This window comes from Diabrotica virgifera, chromosome 3 (assembly GCF_917563875.1).
Source record: "Diabrotica virgifera virgifera chromosome 3, PGI_DIABVI_V3a".
NCBI lineage: Eukaryota > Metazoa > Arthropoda > Insecta > Coleoptera > Chrysomelidae > Diabrotica > Diabrotica virgifera.
Genome location: NC_065445.1, coordinates 78,686,239 through 78,707,137, shown reverse-complemented (window position 1 = coordinate 78,707,137; position 20,899 = coordinate 78,686,239). Strand labels below are relative to the sequence as shown.

The window sequence follows — 20,899 nt, the reverse complement described above, 5'->3', positions numbered from 1 at the left end:
ATTTGAAGATGAGCGAACCCATAATAACCATGAGCCAAAAAAACATTGAAGGACCAGATATCACAATAAAAATTCAAAAGATCGAATAGCAGTAGGACCGGACGAAATTCCCACAGAATTCAATTTGCTTCAAGATAGCTACTTATGCTAATAAGCGAAGCAATAAAGCACTAAAATCGTCCTTACCTCCGAAAAAAAAACGACAAGACGGATCTTAATAATTCTTTTTGAATTCGATTCGTGAATGCGCCAGGAAACTTTGTGACCCCGAGCCATGATATAATATTGAAAAACTGCATACAGAAATTGCATTCTTAAAGTGCATCTCAAACAGACAACAAAAAGAAATGCAGAACTCGTCAATTATCGGCGAAAATGAGTTCAATTTTGTTACTCGGAGGTTTTTGGGGTCGCTGAAAACGAATATGATGTAGAAAGTGATCTCCGGAGTACCTGGTGCCCAGGGTACCTACCGCTTACCCTTACCTCGTCTTGTGGAGTTTTCGGCAAATTCATTAAAAATTATAGTCAAAAATCATTACTTGGGGGGGTTTTTGGAGTGGCTTACGACGAATATGACATCGGAAGTGATTTTCGGAGTACGTGGTGCCTAGAGTACCTACTGTTTACCTCGTCTTGTGGAGTTTTCGGCAAAAAATTTATTAAAACATTGGTCAAAAATTATTACTCGGAGGGTTTTTGTGTCACTGACGACGAATGTGACATCAGAATTGATCTACGGAGTACCTGGTACCCAGGGTACCTACTGTTTACCTCGTTTTCTGGAGTTTTCAGCAAATTCATTAAAAAATTAGTCAAAATTCATTACTCTGGGGTTTTTGGGGTCCCTGACGACTAATACGACATCGGAAATGATTTCCGGAGTACCTATGGTGCTCAGGGTACCTAGTGTTTACCTCGTCTTCTGGAGTTTTCGGCAAATTCATTAAAAAATTAGTCAAACATTATTAGTCACGAGATAAACAGTAGGTACCGTGGGGACAAGGTATTCCGGAGATCACTACCGATATCATTCGTCGTCAGAGACCCCCAAAACCCCACGAGTAATGAATTTTGACTATTTTTTAATGAATTTGCTGAAAACTCCAGAAAACGAGGTAAACAGTAGGTACCCTGGGTACCAGGTACTCCGTAGATCACTTCCGATGTCATATTCGTCGTCAGCTACCCAAAAATACCCAAGTAGAGTCGGACAAACATAAGTTTGGGATTGCGACGTAGCGTTTCGCGCAGACAAGCAAACCATTTCTACCAGTGGCGGACGAAAACAGGCAGATTGAAATAAATTTTTATAAGTAAATTATAGTAGTACCTAAATTATATTTAATTAAAGCGAAGAACGAATTTGTTTCTTTTTATTTTCATATTTTTTAATAATTATGAAGCTTATAATCAGTTGCATTTGATAAAATAATGAGCAAAATATTAGGAGTACTTTAATATATGTATGACAAATTCCTCAATACTTACAATTATTTAATAACATTATCAGGAAGGAAGGCAGGAAGAATTTCAACTATAAAAAAATTAAACAAGTGTTTATTTTTACTAATTCTAATGTATTTATTTTCTAAACAATGATTCTAAACAAAGTTTTAATTACGATTCTTCGGATGGTTCTAAGATATCTTTTCAAAAGTATGATGGTTTAAATTTTAAATGTATCAAAACATACAGACGTGAGAACCATTCATTTGAGAAAAATAAAAATTATGTAGAATCGTATGTAACCTTGGAGATATTTATTTTTTGTTTACAGTTTTTCGGAAATCGAAATCTAAACAAATTATCGATTATAAATACTTGGTACTTTTGAAAAAACATTCTTCATAACTGTAAATTGTAGAAAGTTGAACTAAAACGATGTCAACAAAATATCAATTTAAAATACATTATCCATTATACAATTTTATTTTTTAAGCTGAATAATTACTTTTACTATGTTACCTAAAGCCTAATCCAATTATCGTTTTCCTTAATGTTTCCTTTGACCCTGTAATTTGTTCTTTAGTTTTTGATAGATACCTTAAATAAATAGAAATCGTTAAAATATTTGGAAAGTAAATCTTCTTTTATACTTTAAGTAAATAAAATTGTAAAAGAATTGTATCTATATCAATGTGTTTACGAAAAAACTTTTATTTCGTTCTAAACGGGTACAAACAATTGTTTTATAATTTTACTTACTCTATTTTATTTACCATAAAAAATATAGGTATCAATTTCCCACTAACTAATAATTTTTTAACTTTTAAACTATTTACCATTAATTGTAGGGGATCTTTTCTCGATGGTGTAGAAGTCGTATATAATATTTTTGATGGTTTTCACTTGTCCACTGCTCAATTCAATTTGTTTGGAACGACAACGTTTTCTTTTTGGACTTTTAAAATATAAACTAGTCGCTCCATTTTTATTTACGTCTCTACCTTCTTTTCTTATTTTGGTTAAGGTGTTTTTGCTTATACCCGTCGCTGCTAGAATCCTATCCCTACAATTACCAATGTTAAATGTTACTAAACGAAAATATTGCGAAAAAAATTGCAAAAGATTGGCGTGAAAGAAGAAACAGTGCCTAAAAACTTGTGTATTTGATCAGAGCATCCTTCCTATTAGGACGTATGGCTCATAAACATGGACATTAACAAAGGCCAACAACACAAAACAAATAGAAAGGACTCACAGAAAATATCTATTGTATTAATTCATGTTTTATTCCATGTTGGGATTAACACTTCAAGACAGAAAACCAAACAAATGGATAAGAGAGAACAAAAGTAAAAGATGTAGTTGAAAATATAACAGGGTTAAAATGGAGATTTGCGGGCCACAATGCGAGACAGGAAGATAAAAGATGGAATGCTGAAATACAAAACAGGAGACCGTGGACGCAGCTGCAGGAACTCACTGGAAAAGCGCAACCAAGGACAGACAGATATGGAAAGATTTGGGGAAAGCCTATGTCCAAAGGTGGATAGAAATGGGCTAAAGAAGAAGAAGAATCTGATGAAACTTCATAAATACAATTATAATAAGAAAATAAGAATACTAGTAACTTTAATATCAAGAAAATAAAATGCCATTAACAATACTTACGTCAATTTACTTGAAGGTATTAACAGGTTTTCGATTGTTTTGAAATGTGCTGCCTCTTGTTCCATAAATGTAGTAACTTATAAATTATTGCCTTTGCTTGGCTATTCAATCCCAGCCCTTTGATTCCTATCTTTTTATGAGGCATATTGTTAAATAACTAATGACTTAACTTAACGCACTAGAGATACACTAAATGTCTTAATAATACACTAATTACTACTACTAATATACCAAACACTAAGCTAAGAACTATTAATAAAATATCCAACACGATCAAACCAATAAGTTAAACACTCTCTGCGATACGTAATGCACTTCTAACTACGACACTGGCGATCAACAAACTGGCCGTTTCCATGGTAACGTTAGTAAACAAGAACCACTGCGCATCATCGAGTTTTAAATCATATTCCCAAACTTATGTTTGTCCGAGTCTAATGATTTGTGCCTAATTTTTTAATGAATTTGCCGAAAACTCCCAAAAACCCCCGAGTACCTAATTATTTTTGACTAATTTTTTAATAAATTTTTTGCCGAAAACCTCAGAAGACGAGGTAAACAGTAGGTACCCTGGGCACCAGGTACTCCGGAAATCACTTCCGATGTCATATTCGTCGTTAGCCACCCCAAAACCCCGAGTAATGATTTTTGACTAATTTTTTAATGAATTTGCCGAAAACTCCGCAAGACGAGGTAAACAGTATCTAGCTACAATGGGCACCAGGTACTGCTTTCGACGTCATATTCGTTTTCAGCGACCCCAAAAACCGCCGAGTAACAAAGCTGAACTCAGTTCCGCCAATAATTGACGAGTTCTGATTTTTTTTTATTATCTGTTTGAGATACACTTTAAGAATGCATTTTCTGTATGCAGTTTTTCAATATTATATCATGTCTCGGGGTCACAAAGTTTCCTGGCGCATTGACGAATCGTATGCAAAAAGAATTATTATTATTTTTATTGCTTCGACTATAAATGAATTTATAATTATTTTATAAGTAAATACAAGGAAATTAAGACGAAAAAACATTGTATAAAAGAAGCATAAAAACTTACAACATGAGGTAAGTCCATTAAATTTTTAACATTATCACAAAACATAAAAAATAATAAATAATATTATGTGCATGCAAAAAAATAAAGTTTCTTTTGCTCAAAAACAACAGATTTTCCTGTCTATATTAAGTATTGCCTAACTTACAGAACATTTAGGCCCGGTTGTACAATCGAGGTTCAACTCCGGCTCAGCGCCATTACCGAGTTCAGGGCAAGAAGTGCGTTGTACATACAAAGTTTAAGCTTGAGCTCGGTTTAAGCCCGGGTTCAGCTGAGCGGTCGATGTTCGGCGGTTTAACGCTGGTTCAAGCATTTTTAACCTCACATTTTTGTCATTTGTCAACGGAAATCATAATATTTACACCTTAAAAATGAACCTCATTGAAAATTTAACTAATAATGAAGATTTTCTGGAAATGGTAAATATTCTAGAAGGAAGGAGAACACAGAAACAGTGTAGGTCTAGAGAAAATCATTTTGAAAATGGAAGGATAATGCATTATGCATTGTTGCAAAGATTTTGGATATCTGTTCACTGTTCACTATTTGTATGAAACTAGTATTGCTCATAGAATAAAAAATCGAACAGATAGGTAAGAACGAGAACGAAAACAAGTGGCAAATTTGTTATTGACATTTCAAGAACCAAGCTGTATCTTCTAAGAACATTGTTTTTATTGCCTTAAATTAAGGTTTTGTGCAGTGAAGTGGGCCCATATCACTGGTTTTAAGCAACAGGCTCCTTTTTGCAACTTGTGAATGATTTTGAAGCAAATGTAGAAAACGATTTTGTTAATTTATTAAATTAGATGTACATAATTTATTAATAAATCTTAAATTAATTATATTTGTACCATGCTTATGTAGGTACATATTATCACTTTATTTAATAATAATTACAAACTAATTTACCTTCTAAAATTATTTAAATTACCTAACTACTTCCCTAGAATAAGGCAAATATTAACATTTTTGAGTGAATTTGAAATCATAGCTGTAAACAGTTAAATATTTATGAGAAGAGAATGTGAAGATTGAATTAGTATCTTCTTTGGTGATAGTGGTTACGGAGTCAAGAAAACCTGATAACACCCTTACGCAATCCTTCATCACAAGCTGAAATTTTATTTAATGAGGCACAATGAGAATGCAGAATGCATAGACACAGTTGAATGGGTCTACCGAATAACAATTGTTAAGTGCCATGTGATTCGTTTTTAAGAAATCGAACAAAAACTGTTAAAATTGGAATATTGGTAAATTTACACATTTACGGGTTAGTTATTAATACAGTTTGTAAATAACTGTACTGTATTACTAATCCTTTTTAATGGCATGGACTATATGTCAATCAGCCAGTCAAAGCATGACGAATATATTAAGAAGAATATAGGTACATTTAAAGACCGTAAAGTCCATAAAATATCAATGACGAAGAAAAGTTAGTTCAGTTGAGATGTAATTTAAGTACTGAAATTAAACAGATGGTACTAAGCTGAAGTAATTAATTACTAATCCTTAAAATGTATAAATTTACCATTATTATAATTTTAACAGTTTTTGTTCGATTTCTTAAAAACGAATCACATGGCACTTTTATTCGGAAGGCCCATTCAATTGTAATTGGAACATCAATGATACACAATATTGCAATGCTTTTTAATAACCCTTTGCCCATACTACATAAAGAAGAAGAAGTAGCAATAACATTAGCCAAAATGTAGTAAATCTAACTGTCTATAGTCTAGAGAATCATGAGAAGTACAATTTGTCAAACGTAGGAGGAGGTTGAAAATCTTATGCATGAATACTTTGTTAATTTAGAAATTTAAACTAATACATACAACAACTATTAGATATTTATAAAAATTTCTTACTATCTGCTACAATCAATGGCTTTGATAAACTTCTTTAAAATTTTGGGGGTTATTTGTTTCATTCTATTTTGTACAATTCTGCTTTATTATTTGGCCAAAGATACCAATATTTCTTTTTGAGAGGTGAAATTGGAAGGCTTTTTTGCGTCCAGTGTAGAAAAAAACACTTATATAAAAACAGTTTTTTACAAAAAGAAAATAAACACATTGCAATATCCTAATACTTATAATACCTATTCAAATGGTCTGTTCACAAATTTAACGTAGGAAATTGATTAAACTGATAAACTAAACGATAGAAAATACCGATTAAACTAATAACAGTAATAAAAGAATTATATTGACAAAAACCAAATAATAATACATAAATGGCGGGAAAATTTATGTCGAGAATTGACGGGAATTGCTTTGAATACGCATGCCTTACGTTGCCAACCTTACCAAAATTTGTATGAACCTCGGCTTAACTGAACTCGGCATTGAACAACCCGAATGAAGTTAAACCGACGCTCAAAATTGAACCCGGTTCAACTAAGCCATAGCTTAAGCCGCCAATGTACAATCGGGCCTTAAAGTTTAATTTCTGCACCAGTTGAATACGATTTAGTAGAATCATTAGCCACACAATCGAGTTTTCGGGTACAGATTAGAAATAAAAATCTTAGAATACAAATTACATTTTATGTAGATACTAAAGAATAAATTATTGTCTAATATTTGTTACGAACTGTATATTATTAGATTTGTAATGTTTTGTCAAATGAATTCAATTTATTCACCACTATTCGATTAACTGATTTTAGTATGAATACTTCAAATTCGATTCTAAAATTCGTTTACGATCAATGTTGACTTTTAAATTTTCGATTTCGATTTTCCAGCTGTCAGGGCTGTCAGTGTCAGTTGATAAAATGTGTTGGTAGAGGAAGGTGGTGCGAGTTTGTAAAGAATTTGAATTTGGACTGACCTTTTCTGTGACCTCTTAAATTTAGTAAATAACACTTTGTGACAGTTTGTTTAATTTAAAAGTGCAAGTGAGCTTATGTTGTTTTTGTTCTCCAACCACTGCTCGTTTAAAGGTAAGTGATTACTATTCGAATTTTAGGTTTGGGTAGGTTTTGTTTTTGTCAATGTTGGTCAGTGTTTGTAAAATCAATAACACCCAATTGCAGTTTACATAATTTAAGAAGTTCATGTCAGTTGGTTTTATGTACCAAAACTTAAAAAATAGGTCGGTGCAAAAAGATGTAATGTAATTTAAATTTAAAATCTTTATTGATCCAATTTACATGCAACTCTTTAACTCTTACTTATGTATTGATTCTTCATTAATTATTATGGAATATGTAAATGACATCGAATTGTATTTGTTGCTAACAAAGCTTCAATTAAAAATAAAACACATGATCAGGTTTTTGTCAATTTTCGATTGACATTTTTTTATAAATAAATCATTTCAGCTCTTGTCAAAAGTACAATTATAGACATTCTCTCTAAACTAAACTTGTTTCCATATAAGAAATGTACAGGTTCATATTCTTTTTGGGAACATTTTTCAGGATTAAGACAGTGCATGAGAAGAATTTGGTTCTCATGTAATCATATTTTTAGTATAGATAGTAGGTACATAATAGATTGTAATCATTTTGCTAGATTTTATTTTATAACCATTATCTTATTGCATAGGGTAGAATACCCAGTGATTGGCCATATTTAATATTTGTGTTAGTCATTGGCCCCCATTAAAAAACTTTTAAAAACAAGGCACCACTGTACAACTAATACTAAATACCAGTATCAAATTCGTCTTCCAACATTCAAGGCCACTTCCATAAAATTTCGTTGTTAAACAGTCTGCCATTTGCGTGCTACAACTCGTTGTTAACAGGTCTCTCAGTCATGTGTAGTATTAGTTAGATTTCTAAAGTATTTGCTAAGGGCGACTACATTTTGGTAAGTGTTTGTGCAGTTTATTTTCTTTAAAACCCTGATTTTCTTACTTTGATTGTGTTAGTTACGTAATTGGTGGCTAATTAAATAATTTTTTTATGTTATAACTAGTAAATTTAAGAAAATAAATGACGGCCAATCTCTAGATTATAAAACACATACTACATTAGTGATTGGCCTGATGGCCAATAACTGAATTTTAAATATCTCGACGAAATTATATTTTCTATAAATGATTTTGAACTCTTTTGGCGTATTAACTCTATTGCTAGTCTATATGCTACAAACAAATCATTAAAATCAGTTATTGGCCGGGGGCCAATAACTGATGTTACACAGGGCCAATAACTGATTTTTACAAATTTGCAGGTAATATTGAACTGAACTTTTTTGGAACAATGCCTAAAATTATTGACGGAGAGAAATATCAAAAAAAGTATACAGAAGAAGAGCTTCAAACTGCCCTAGATGAAATAAACAACGGGTTTTCATTACGAGAAGTTTCAAGGCGCTATAAAATTCCAAGGGCAACCCTACAATTTCGAAAAAGTAAAAAATTTACGAAACCAAATTTAGGACCTAATCCAGTTCTTCTACCAGAAGAAGAAAAAATTTTGGTGAACTGGATTTTCGAAAATCATAGGAAAGGGTTTCCACGTCGAAAGGAAGATGTGCAGGAATCAGTTAAGCAGTTTCTTGATAGTAATCCCAGAGATAATCCTTTTATTAACAATCGTCCTGGCGAAACTTGGTACAAAGCTTTCCTACGAAGAAATCCCGAGATTTCTTTGCGTACAACAGAAGCTGTAACCGCGGCTAGCGCAAATGTTTCGGAAAGTGACATACGAAAATGGTTTTTTGAAGTTGAAAGTTTTTTCATAGAAAAAGGACTTACGGAAGTGTTACAGTACCCCGATCGTATTCTGAATGCAGATGAGACATGTTTTAATCTGTGCCCGAAAAACAGTAAAGTTCTAGCGCCTAGGGGGGCATCAAATGTTTATGAAGTAGAACATGCATCGTCTAAATCTAACATCACTGTGATGTTTACTTTTACAGCATCTGGAGGAATAACACCACCGATGGTCGTGTATCCATATAAACGGCTTCCTGCGAATATCGCCAAGTCTGTTCCTGGTGAATGGGGCATTGGCCTTTCTGATACGGGCTGGATGAAAGCAGAATTAATGTGTGATTATATTGAAAACATACTTTATCCGCATTTAAAAAAGGTGAATACGTCTTTTCCGGTCATTTTGTTTTTAGACGGTCATCGAACACACATGACGTACAACCTTAGTATCTTATGTAAAAAACTAAATATTGTTTTAATATGTCTATATCCTAACTCTACGAGACTTCTTCAACCGGCAGATGTGTCAGCTTTCAAGCCTATCAAAAGTGGATGGAAAAAGGCTGTTATACAATGGAGACGAGATCATCATTCAGAGACATTATCAAAAGAGCATTTTGCAAATGTTCTGAAAATTGCCGTGGAACAAACTGGAAAGTCAGAAACAATAAAAAGTGGATTCAAGGCTTGCGGACTATACCCTTGGAATCCAAACGCTTTAGATTATTCCAAGTGTCTTGGAGGACAAAAAATATTGACAGTTGAATCCGAAACAAAGTCAGAAAATCTAAGTAACACATTTTTAAGTTACAAAGATTTCTCTCGCATAGTAGGAAATCGCATTATTCAAGAATTTAACAATGATTATAAGGATGTCACAGAAAATGAACAACCACTGTTGTTTAAGTTATGGAAAAGTTTTAAACACATTCCTCAGGCCATAGAAGTGATTCCGGTGGAACAGCAAACTTTAAATATGCCTACCGATAGCACTGTCCATACAGAAGAGCCTGAACCTTCCGATTTCAACATTAATGAGATTCCTGTATTAATTGTAAGTCACGATCAAATATTAGATGGGCTGCTGGATGAAAATATTCAAATTATTAATGTCCAAGATATGCCCCCTGAACATACAGGCACGGAGCAAATTGAACTATCAAGGCCTAATAATAATGAAAACACAAACGAACAAAGACCTCCAAATCTGAATGAGACTTTGCAGTTTGCAAAGACACCTAAACGAAAAGGAAACAGAAACACCGAAAAAATAACATATGCAATTACATCTACCCAGTGGATTAAAAGAAAAGCTGAGGAGGAGGAATCTAAAAAAAAGATTGCTGCAGAAAAGGAGGAGAGAAAAAGACAACGTTTGGAAAAGAAGGCTGTTACAGTAAGCAAAATTTCCAAGAAGGTTAAAAGTTTAAAAACTGCCAAGAAAGAAAAAACACAAAGTAAAAAAACAGAGAAAAGTATAAACCGAGAAATAAAAGATGATGATAAGCCTAAAATGTTGAACAAACTTACCGAGCAACCTATCTTACCAGAGAAGGATTCTTTTAATACATGTGAAGACAATTGGCTTCTTGATAAATTTTTGTCAGATATACCATCTTCCTCGTCTTTTCAAGATAACAAAAAATGTGATTTGAAAAATATTGCAATAGAGAAGGTAAAAAAGAGTTTATTTACCGATGAGGTAATGGAAACCTACAAGAATAATTCGTTATTTAAAAATCCTAAGCTGACTGAGGGTCTTTGCTTCTCGTGTACTTATAATTTTAAAGAGCAAAATCTTGGAATTAAATGTAACTTTTGCCGAAGGGCCTACCACATTTCTTGCATAAATAGACTTAATATGCATAAATCAAATTCACAAACATTTAGCTGCAATATATGTCTAAAAAACCAACATAAAATTAATTAAGTCTTATACTTATGTATCATTTTTTACTTTTATATTAAAAGGGAGTTATATTAATAGGGAATTATTTTGATTTTGTGTACTATTTTTTACTGTGAATAAATACTACATATTTTAATTAGTACCTAAACCTGTTTCTTTTTTGATTATCTTTTTCGGCCAATAACTGATTGGTGGTGGCTAATCACTAGAAGTTTCATAATCCGTCCTGGCCAATAACTGACAAATTAGTGGCTAATTACTGGAGAAGCCATGCCAATAACTAGTTTTTGACAGAAAGGTATTACACAAGATTTTTTGGAACTTAAATTTGAATCTAGACTAGAAATGTTTGGTTTTGTATAACCTACAACTGATTTTTTATAGGGAGGAACGTAATATTCCTAATGATAAACATTTATTACATAATTCTATGATTTAATCCCTTAATAGAAATGTGACCGGCCAATCACTGGGTAGTCTACCCTAGTTTTAAACAGAATTCATTGGTATAAATTGCATATCGGTAATCTGTCTACCCATAAAGTAAACTAGAACACATAAAACATATAGGTATTTAGATATATTATAATAGAGATAAAATTGTGTGAAATATTTCCAAAGTGGTCCTAATTAGTTGCTATTTGTTAATATAATTAACCAGTATCATTGCCATTTAATTGCCCAATGGTCTAAAGTCTAAACACACAACTATCCCTGTTCTAAAATAAGAATGTATATTAATCAGCTCATTTCTTTTTATTTCTTCTTCTTAAATACCCTCTCCTCAATCTCAATGGAGACTGGCTACTATAATAATTGCAAACTCTTCTCTGTCTCTGTCCTTATTAACTGTCCAAAATTTAGCCACAGATATTTCTGAGCCACAATGGCCTTTTCCTTCCTAGTCTCCTCTTTCCCTCAATCTTTCCTTTCACTATAAATTGAGCATATTGGTATGTATTATTTCTCAGTATGTGGCCTGGGTATGATGTTTTTCTTACTTTCACTGTGTTGAAAAGTTCTCTTTCCTTGCCTATTCTATGCAGCACTTCTTCGTTTGAGGTATGTGATGTCCATGAAATTTTGAGGATTCTTCCGTAGATCCACATTTCAAAGCATCCAATTTATTTACTGTTGATGTTTTAAGGGTCCATGCCTCAGCTGCATAAAGAAGAGCCAACTAGACGTAGCATTTTGATAAACGTAGTCGAATTTTGACTTTTATTCGAGAAGCACAAGTACAAGAAGACTCTATCCCTACCTTATTGGCGGCTGTTCAGAAAAGATCTACTGTCTGCTACTGAGCTGCAACTATATTCTCAGCTAGGAAATCCTTCCTCTTCCTATGGATCTTTTACCCTTAATCTTACCTTGTATTATGAGTCTTAATTTCTCATATTTCACACCTCTGGTAATGTCTAAATATTTCAGCTTTCTTGTTTTGATGTTCTTTATGTCCTCTCTCTCAATCCTTTTGTAACTCTCTTAACACTTTTTTATTTGTAACTTGTTGGATCTATGGTATTTTCAAAATCCTCTTATAGCACCACATCTCATGCCTTCATACCTCTTTATCATATAATAATTATTGTTCTCATTACTGTTTCATTAGTATATGTATTTAAGGTCCAACTCAGAACAATGAATTTCCATAAAATATTTTTCATAATTCAAGGAAGCTGAGATGGAATACTTATTACATTCTTTTTCCTGAGATATTGAAGATTTAAATTGAAAAATGGCAAATTTTTTGAAATTTTGTATATAGGTACGTACTATAATAAAACCCTGAATCACAAAAATTCTGTGGTGTCAGAAATTTTGATAATTATCTGCATATGCTAATGTAAATCATTTATCCAAGATAAGATGGAATCCTGCTTATGCCAGAAAATTGGCACATTGCTAATTTATCTCCCATGCATTTCTTCCTATGATAAGCCAGTTTTTTCTTTTATTCATAGGCTCATTAATTTCATTATTTGCATCTACTTGTGATATTTTGATTACTATATAAGCACACAACAAAGCAAACTTGTTTGTTTATTTTTGGTTATTATGAATAATATTCTGAAATACCTGTTCTATCCCTAACTTAATTTTTGCATCTGAAATTCTCTTTCAAATAATACTTTCACAGAAAGCAAATGGCAGTGCATTATGCATATTTTGTGCATAAAAGACAAGTATGCAAAGTAGGTATCTATTATAATGTACCCATTTTGTTGAGGAATTTTAGTTTAGTACTCATTGGTAGTTTTCAAGAAAGAACAATGGACTTGATTATTGAGAAAGTTTATCAAATTGTTTATTTACTGAAAAGAATACTCCAAACATAACTGGATTACTATGTACTTAAATGGCAAACTAATTCAACAAGTTGAAAAGTGTACAATATCTAGGATGGTGGATACATGAGACTCTAGGCTCAGAACAAGAAGTAAATTGTGTAGAATAGAACAGGCCAGAAACGTATATCTAAAAATGAAACAATTTTTGTTCGATTTTGCACGATAAAATGCCATATATACACAGTATCTTACTACATGGCATGAAAGCCTGGATGCTAACAATTAGCACGTTACGACGCCTGCGAAACTATGAGATATGGATATTCTGTAGTACTCTAAAAATTCCATGGATATAATTTCCTTTAACACGTTCGGTGCCCATCTTGAGCAAGTGCCACTTGGCTGGTACCACATACTTAAATCGTTCATTTACATACTTACACAGTACTACTGACGCAACTTATGCGTCATCAGTACCTTTTTTAAAACCTTCGTGATGCTACTCATGTGTCATGGGATGGGCACTAAACTTGTTAACTAGTAATGGAAGGAAAGATAGAAGGAAATTGTGGGCCTGGTAGACGACAAATAACCTGGCTGCTTAACGTCAAGGATTGGTCAGGACTAAGCCTCCCAATCCTAATAAGAAAACCACATTATAGAGATGAATTTGCAGAAGTAATTGCCAACTTCCATTATAGGTGGCACCTAAGAGAAGATTAAAAAGATCTGCAGTTTGCATGCTGTTGCTGTTATGCAGATTGGACCCCTTCAGCAATGCAGTCTGATCCAAAAGATTTCTAATAATACTGACACTGAAACTTATTTTATCATAAGTGGCCTTTTGGCTACGCCAGTGCCATTAACTTAGTTAAAAAAAAAGAAATTTATTTTATTTGCTACCCATTGTTGTTTCCTACACACAGTCTAGAATTTTTATACCCTGTAGAAGTTTTTACAAGTCTTAAGCCTTAAGCTTGGTGTGTCCTAAATATACCAGGGTCTCCTCTTGGTTGCTGATACAGTTTTTGTCTTTTGCGCTTTTTGGTTCAGCGCCTCGGAAGTAAACCTTCCAAATTATGATTCTACATATAAATACTGGCAAAGAAGATTTTTCCGAATTCGTGCCTTGTATGTATTAGGTCACACAATTATCGAAAATCTTCATAATATCTATGGTCTTTGCACTCACCTTGTTAAAGTTTTTTTTTGTTTCAGATCGCATTTAAACAATTTAATAATAATATACTTTTGTCCCTCAAAGTTCAAAATCCTAATAGAATAATATCATAGTTCTACGCACTTCAGAAAACTTAGTTACCCCACGCACAAGGAAAATTTTCAAGAATCTGATCAATAATTCCAGAATTACATATATTTTTTTAGAGTTTGATCAATACTTCCTAAATTAGATCTGTTGACGTAAATATAAATCAATATTTGCCCTTTATAATCAAGATAAAAATAAAAATTCAATTAAGGATGTCGATTAAAACAAATAAAAAGGTTATTTACATCACTTACAAGATTAGAAACGATACAGTTTTAATTCAGTATGTACACAAATAAGTATTTATTATCTAAGTAAATATAAGTTAACATTGAAAATGACATCGTGGTAGAAGAAGAGCACAGAAACGAGACGGGACTGTCATAAAAGCAATAGCTAATATTATACATGTAGGAGTGGATCAAAACAGGCTAATAAAAGATGAAAAGAAATATTTTTTTAATTAGCTTTTCTGCTTCTTAGAGCCTTCTATATTCTGATAAATTTTGGTAAATTTTGGTTCAAATATTTTTATGGGTAACATGTACTTCGTTTTTTTGATGTTCCACAAAATTTAACATGCTTCTATTAGGCATCCTATATTAAAAAACAGTTTTAGATAAAAATTAATACGTGATAAGGTCAGGGAGCGTTTTATTTGTCTAGTGATTACCTTATCACCCCGGTGTTAGTGGATTTTACAGATTTTTTTTAGTAAATAAAACCGTACAAATATGCATAACTCTTTTGTAACCATGTTTTGCAATTAATGAAGGATTATTTCAATAAAATCGTTTTTCTTTTTAAAATACATACATGAACACCAGAATAATAGTATTTTCTGTAGAAATTTTCAGCATCTTGACATCTTTTGTATTTATAGAGAAATGAAGATTATTATAAAAATATTTCCTTGAGCTATGTACATGTTTGCTCTTTTCCGTTGTCCTGTACCGTTAATTATCCTGTTATTATAAAAGAGTGGTTTCCAATTTTCTAAAATTCCACAATGTTCATTTTTTCGGACTGCCTTTCTCTCCCGTCTTTTTTTTCTTCTCAAAGGATTTTTCTTAATTGCGGCTTTCTCGTCCGTTCTCGTTGTGGTCGCTTGTCAACTTAATTAAGACTCTCAAAATTGATTTCTCTAGAAAATCTAAATTACTTGCAATTTATCTTGGGAGCGTCTGTTGCTCGTCGTTTTGCATTATTTTTTCGCTAAAGTAAAGTATGAAAATAAGTATTACAGTGGCGGTCGTTAGTAACATAAAATGTAAGTTGTGAAATTAATATAGTCCGGAAGCATACGAGAATATTTGGTTCTAAAGATAATAAATTATTGTAAATGGTCCGGGAATTATCAAAGACTAAAAAATATACTGTTGTTTTTTATTATTCTTCTTTTCCTCTTTATAAGCAATTCTGCTTGCTCATTGGCGGATTGATATCTCTATGGAAAGTTCTTACTCCATCATTTGCGCGGTTGCCCGATACTTCTTCTACCTATTGCTGATTTATCTATCTCTTGCTATTTTGACCAAAGGGGCTCCCCTATTCTGCTTATGTGGTTATTCCATGCTTTTTTCTATTTAGTGTCCATTCGTTTATACACTGTACGTTATATTTTCTTCTAATGTCTTTACTCATCTTTCGATCACTCAGCGTATTTCCAGTATGTAATTCAATTTTCCATTCTATCTCTGCCGTTTCCAGTAGTCTTTGTGTTATGGCTGTGGCTGTGTCGAGTCTTGTTTCTGATGCATATGTCATGATTGGTCTTATACTGACTTTATAAATTATTGACTTCATCTCAGTGGTAATATGTCGGTTTCGCCATATAGTGTTATTAAAGCACTCTGCCAGTCTATTTGCTTTTTGTATTTGATTTCTCACTTCTTTGTTCAGGACGCCGTATTTAGCTAGACAGTTTAATTCCAAAGTATCTTATTTCCATTACGTGTTCAATACTGATGCCATCAGTTTCTATGTATTTTATATCTGATTGGTTCTGGACTGGAGACAGATCTATCTCAATATTTTCGTATTTTTTATATTCTTGATTACGGTAACTAGTTAAGACGGTATAGACCTATAGACGCGTATTAATGCAATAATCACTAATGCCGAAGTGTCAAGACAAACAAAAAAAGAGAAGCAAGTTATACTGACTATTAAAAAGAAGAATCTACTCCACTTGGGACATAAGAGAGAAGATAAAGGTCAAGAGAAGGAGAGATAAACGGAAAAAAATCATTAGGAAAAAGACATTCCAGGCTAAAAATATGTGCCGATAATTTAACACCATCAATATCCAGCTATTTAGAACCGCAGTCTTGAACGTACGCATTTTTAAACGTTTGTGAAAAGTTTGGTAGCAATATTTGAAATCAGTTTTGACTTCGTTAATTCCTGGGCTGCACCTTGCTCAGTAGTGTAAAATTGTGCTATGAATTTGAAAACCGCTGAAAATCATGTCTGTTTCATATTTTTCATGCGAAAACATGTAAGTACAGTAAAACCTCCGTTAACCGAAACCTTTTCAACCGAAACATCCTTTAACCGAAATGGCTGACAGTTTCAATAATTCTGTCAATAAAAAGTAAATTTAAAAAAATGCAATACAATTAAGGAAAATAACATATTTAGAGTGTTTTTTAAAGAAATCTTCTTTCTTTTGTGTTTTCCTTTGACAACGATGTTTTGAAGGTATATCTGTTCAATACTATGTAATTTGATACAAGAAGAATACTAAAAACAATGCTATTTTTAACCGAAATTCTTGTTATTCAAAACGGCCTCCCCCCAATTATTTCGGTTAACGGAGGTTTTACTGTAATCATTAATTTTTACTCTTTCTCTTCTCTTAAAGATCTAAATAGAGTTAATGTCTTCAGATTTAATTTTGGTATTATACCAACCCTGTCCCCGGCAGAAAGTTCCGTTGTAAATAAAATTTAAATTTTACGGCTTATCAGTTTGTTAGTTGAGTGCGATAACAATGTTATAGCCAATTCATTACGAACTTAATTGCGTCTGGAATGTGTTTATGCTTGCAATATTTTATTGCCAATATTATCTTTACATTGTAATCTTACCAGCATTATAGGTTTGTCGTTTATTAACTTCTAAGCCCAGCTTAGTGCGATATTACGATAAAAAAAAGATTATCATAGATACTTACATGATGTTTCACTTATTATACGAGGCGTATTACATTAACGCTCACTATACTACTCGCGAAGTCGATCGAAGTTCAGCGAGTACAAGAATGTAGACAGTAACCTCATGCGACCTCGCTGCGCCTCGGTCTACTTCCATTCGGTGGCGGTTTTTGCGATCGAGTCAAAGGAATCGAAGTAGATATCACCCCGCGTCGATGTGTTCCCCGTGAAGTTGAACGAGTGTGCAGTGACGGGTACTTCGGACTTCGGTCAACTTTCCCGAAGTAACTTCGCGAGAGTGTGGTGCTCGTACACAAAGTCATAAAGAGATAAAATGTAGAATCGAGATAGCCCGCACAACATTATTAAAAATAAGGGGATTCTTCTGTAATGATAACTTGCAAATTCAACTTCGTGACGCGCGTGATTAAATGTTACATTTGGTCAGTCCTCTTGTACGGTGTCAAAGCATGGACATTAAAAATATTCACCATTAGTCGTTTGGAGGCAATGTGGCTGCAAATACGTACACTAAAAATATCATGGACAGCTATGATAATATCAAATGTAGAAAGATGGCCTATTTTGGACACGTAGTAAGGGGAGACCGGTATAATATTTTTAAACTTATTATGATGGATAAAATAGAAAGACGCAGGGGAATTGTTAGAAAACAGGCCTCTTGGTTGAAGAATATGAGGGAGTGGACAGGCATAAAGAAAGCAGAGAAACTATTTAGAATAGCCCGAGACAAGTTTCGCCATGTTAATCACCAACGTCAAGGGGACTTGATAGGGCACGTTAAGAAGAAGACACAGTCATATAGCGAAAGAACATTGACATTATTGCGAATCTATTGCCTGGTTTAGCAGCAATAAATTTTCAAAATGATCAATTCCGTGCAAAAATGGAAATCCCTCGTGGACATTTTCGTGCGATGATTTTATAATATTATTTTATAATTTCGTGCAATTTTAAAGTTTAACCATCTCGGGGGGAAATTTTTTATTATATTTTGACCGCAAAAGTTAATAAAAACAATCATTCTAAGCAAAAAATGTTCTATACATCTCTTTGATAAAATTAATAGTTTTTGATTTATTCGCTATCGAAAGTGTTAGTTTTATATCCAACTAAAAAATCAATGTTTTTCGATGGTATACTCATTTACGATTCACTCAATTTTTGCCGTAGAACAAATTTTATCAAACCAAGTTCTTGGGAATTAAATAACCTACAATTTCCTATTTAAACATTTTTTCGTATCTCTGATGCTAATCTTTCTATTCTGAAGATAATGGCATTTTTTACCAAATTGCAAACATTCGTTATTCGCTTTAAACTTCAGTTTTTTAAAAACTAATCATTCTAAGCCAGTCAAACTTCTAGAGTCTATTATTAATACATAAGTAAAGGAGAATAAATAAGGCCAATGACTAAAAACACCGCTAACTTACATTATTATGCTTCTAATTGGATTTCTTTTTTTTTTCAAAAAAATATATTGATTTTTTTAACAGTTACTTTTTTATTTTTATCTTAGAAAGTTCGTTAAAAAAGAATTTTGAAGGTTTTTACAAGATCTATAAGGCTATTAATATTGAAATCCTTTTAAAATTCTTAGTCACAAAAAGAGGTGGCATTGAAAGGGTTGGTAAAGGTGGTTTTTGCATGATATTACAAGTTTTAATTGTCAATAGCTAGAAATTTTTGCAGTAAAAAAATTTTTGCAAACCAATTTCTTGGGAATTAAATAAGCTACAATTTCATATTTAAATATTTTTCGTATCTCTGGTGCTAATCTTTCTATTCTGAAGAAAGGGGCATTTTTCACCAAACTACAAAAACTCGTTATTCGCTTTTAACTCCATTTTTTTAAGTAATCATTCTAAGCCGATCAAACTTCTAGAATCTATTAGGGGGGGGGATGGTGTGAAATATTTTTTTTTATTATTTCAAATAAAAGTGCATACTTTCAAGAATACTCTCTGAAAATTTCAAAATAATCGGAATAAAATTACCAGAGATACAGTGTTGAATATCTCTACCTTCGACTCGCTTTGCCGCGACTTTGCGCCAGCACGCTTGAGCGTAGTGAGAAACGTTAAACAACTGTTCGCCTTCTCTTTTGTAGATTACTCCTCGATTCAAAAAACATTCCAATGTGCATCACTTTACGATTTGGCAGACAAATAAGAAGATGAAGATGCAGTTGTCAAAACATTAAACGCATTTTTCTCAAAACTACTTCTTCAAATGCGGTGGACATTGTAACTGAAAAACTACTCGGCCGATCTACCTGATATTTTGCACAGATTTTCTTGAGACATTTCATGAGGTAACAACGTCGAGATATTTTTCCTTTTTTGCTTATTTTTTGTTCAACAATAATAAATCTGTTGATTTTCACAAAATTTTTACCAAAAATTTTATTTTTTTTTATTTCTGAGTGATACCAAAAATTCAAAAATCATTAAAAATAAAAAACTCGACGTTGTGACCTCGTGAAACTCATAAGCTAATTAAATATTTTTGAATTTTTTGTTTCGTATGATCTAGTGACGAGTTCTGATGCTCACCGCAAAATCCATTTTTTTGTGAGCTGCCTGGCAAAATTTGTCACCAATGGCTTACTTTTCAATATTGTGGATTGAATTTTTTTCTAAATATTCTTTGAATTGTACTTAATATGTTTATTTAATTTAAAAATAAAATAATTGTACCATAGCTCCGAAAAAAATTCACAAAAATGGGCTTGATATGTTGATTTCAAACCATACCCCCCTCCCTTAACAATACATAAATCAAGAAAACCAAATCAGGTCAATGACAAATTTTAATTAGGGTGGTGATTAGGGGGTTGTTTACGATCACTTTTTTGCTGAAAAAATAGGGACTGACATTCTTTTCATTATGTCACTTAATTTTTTAGCTAGAGATTTTTTTTATTTCTGGAGATACATAGTTTTAAATACTTTAATTTAGTTTCAACAAGATCCTCGAAAAATGCATAGTTTTTCGTCCTTTGATTTTGAAACTACAATATTTAGCATTTGACGAAGAAGAGCCAACATATAATAAAGTATAGCTCGATTACTATTGGTCTTAAAGAAAATAAAAAAAAAACGGTTTTGTTTATTTATTCAAAAGGTACATTTTTGTTAAGTAAAGTTGTTTTGATAAAACGAAAACTTTTTGAGTTAATTAGCAGAAAACGGATTAAAAACATTGATTTTTCGATATAAAACTAACACTTTCGATAGCGAATAAATCGAAAACTATTAATTTTATCAAAAAAATGTATTGAACGTTTTTTGCTTATAATGAATGTTTTTACCAACTCTTGCGGTCAAAATATAATAAAAATTTCCACCCCCGAGATGGGGTGGCAACCACCCCCATGGTAATAGCGCCTTT

At 32.5% G+C, this 20,899-nt stretch overlaps 2 protein-coding genes across 5 annotated transcripts in view; one reads left to right on the top strand and one right to left on the bottom strand.

Moving 5' to 3' along the window:
• LOC114327867 (cuticle protein 64) overlaps positions 1 to 17,680 on the bottom strand; it is a 159,826-nt gene extending 142,146 nt beyond the window's left edge. The window contains exon 1 of the mRNA XM_050645258.1: positions 17,503 to 17,680. The gene's annotated coding sequence lies outside the window, so the exon portion shown is untranslated. The remainder of the gene's footprint in view (positions 1 to 17,502) is intronic.
• LOC114335969 (ADP-ribosylation factor-like protein 4C) overlaps positions 6,965 to 20,899 on the top strand; it is a 311,831-nt gene continuing 297,896 nt past the window's right edge. For 3 of the 4 annotated variants that reach the window (XM_050645256.1, XM_050645253.1, XM_050645254.1), the window contains exon 1: positions 6,965 to 7,130. The gene's annotated coding sequence lies outside the window, so the exon portion shown is untranslated. Of the gene's footprint in view, positions 7,131 to 7,754; positions 8,005 to 20,899 lie in introns of those variants that run through there. The other variant, XM_050645255.1, reaches the window with a different exon arrangement.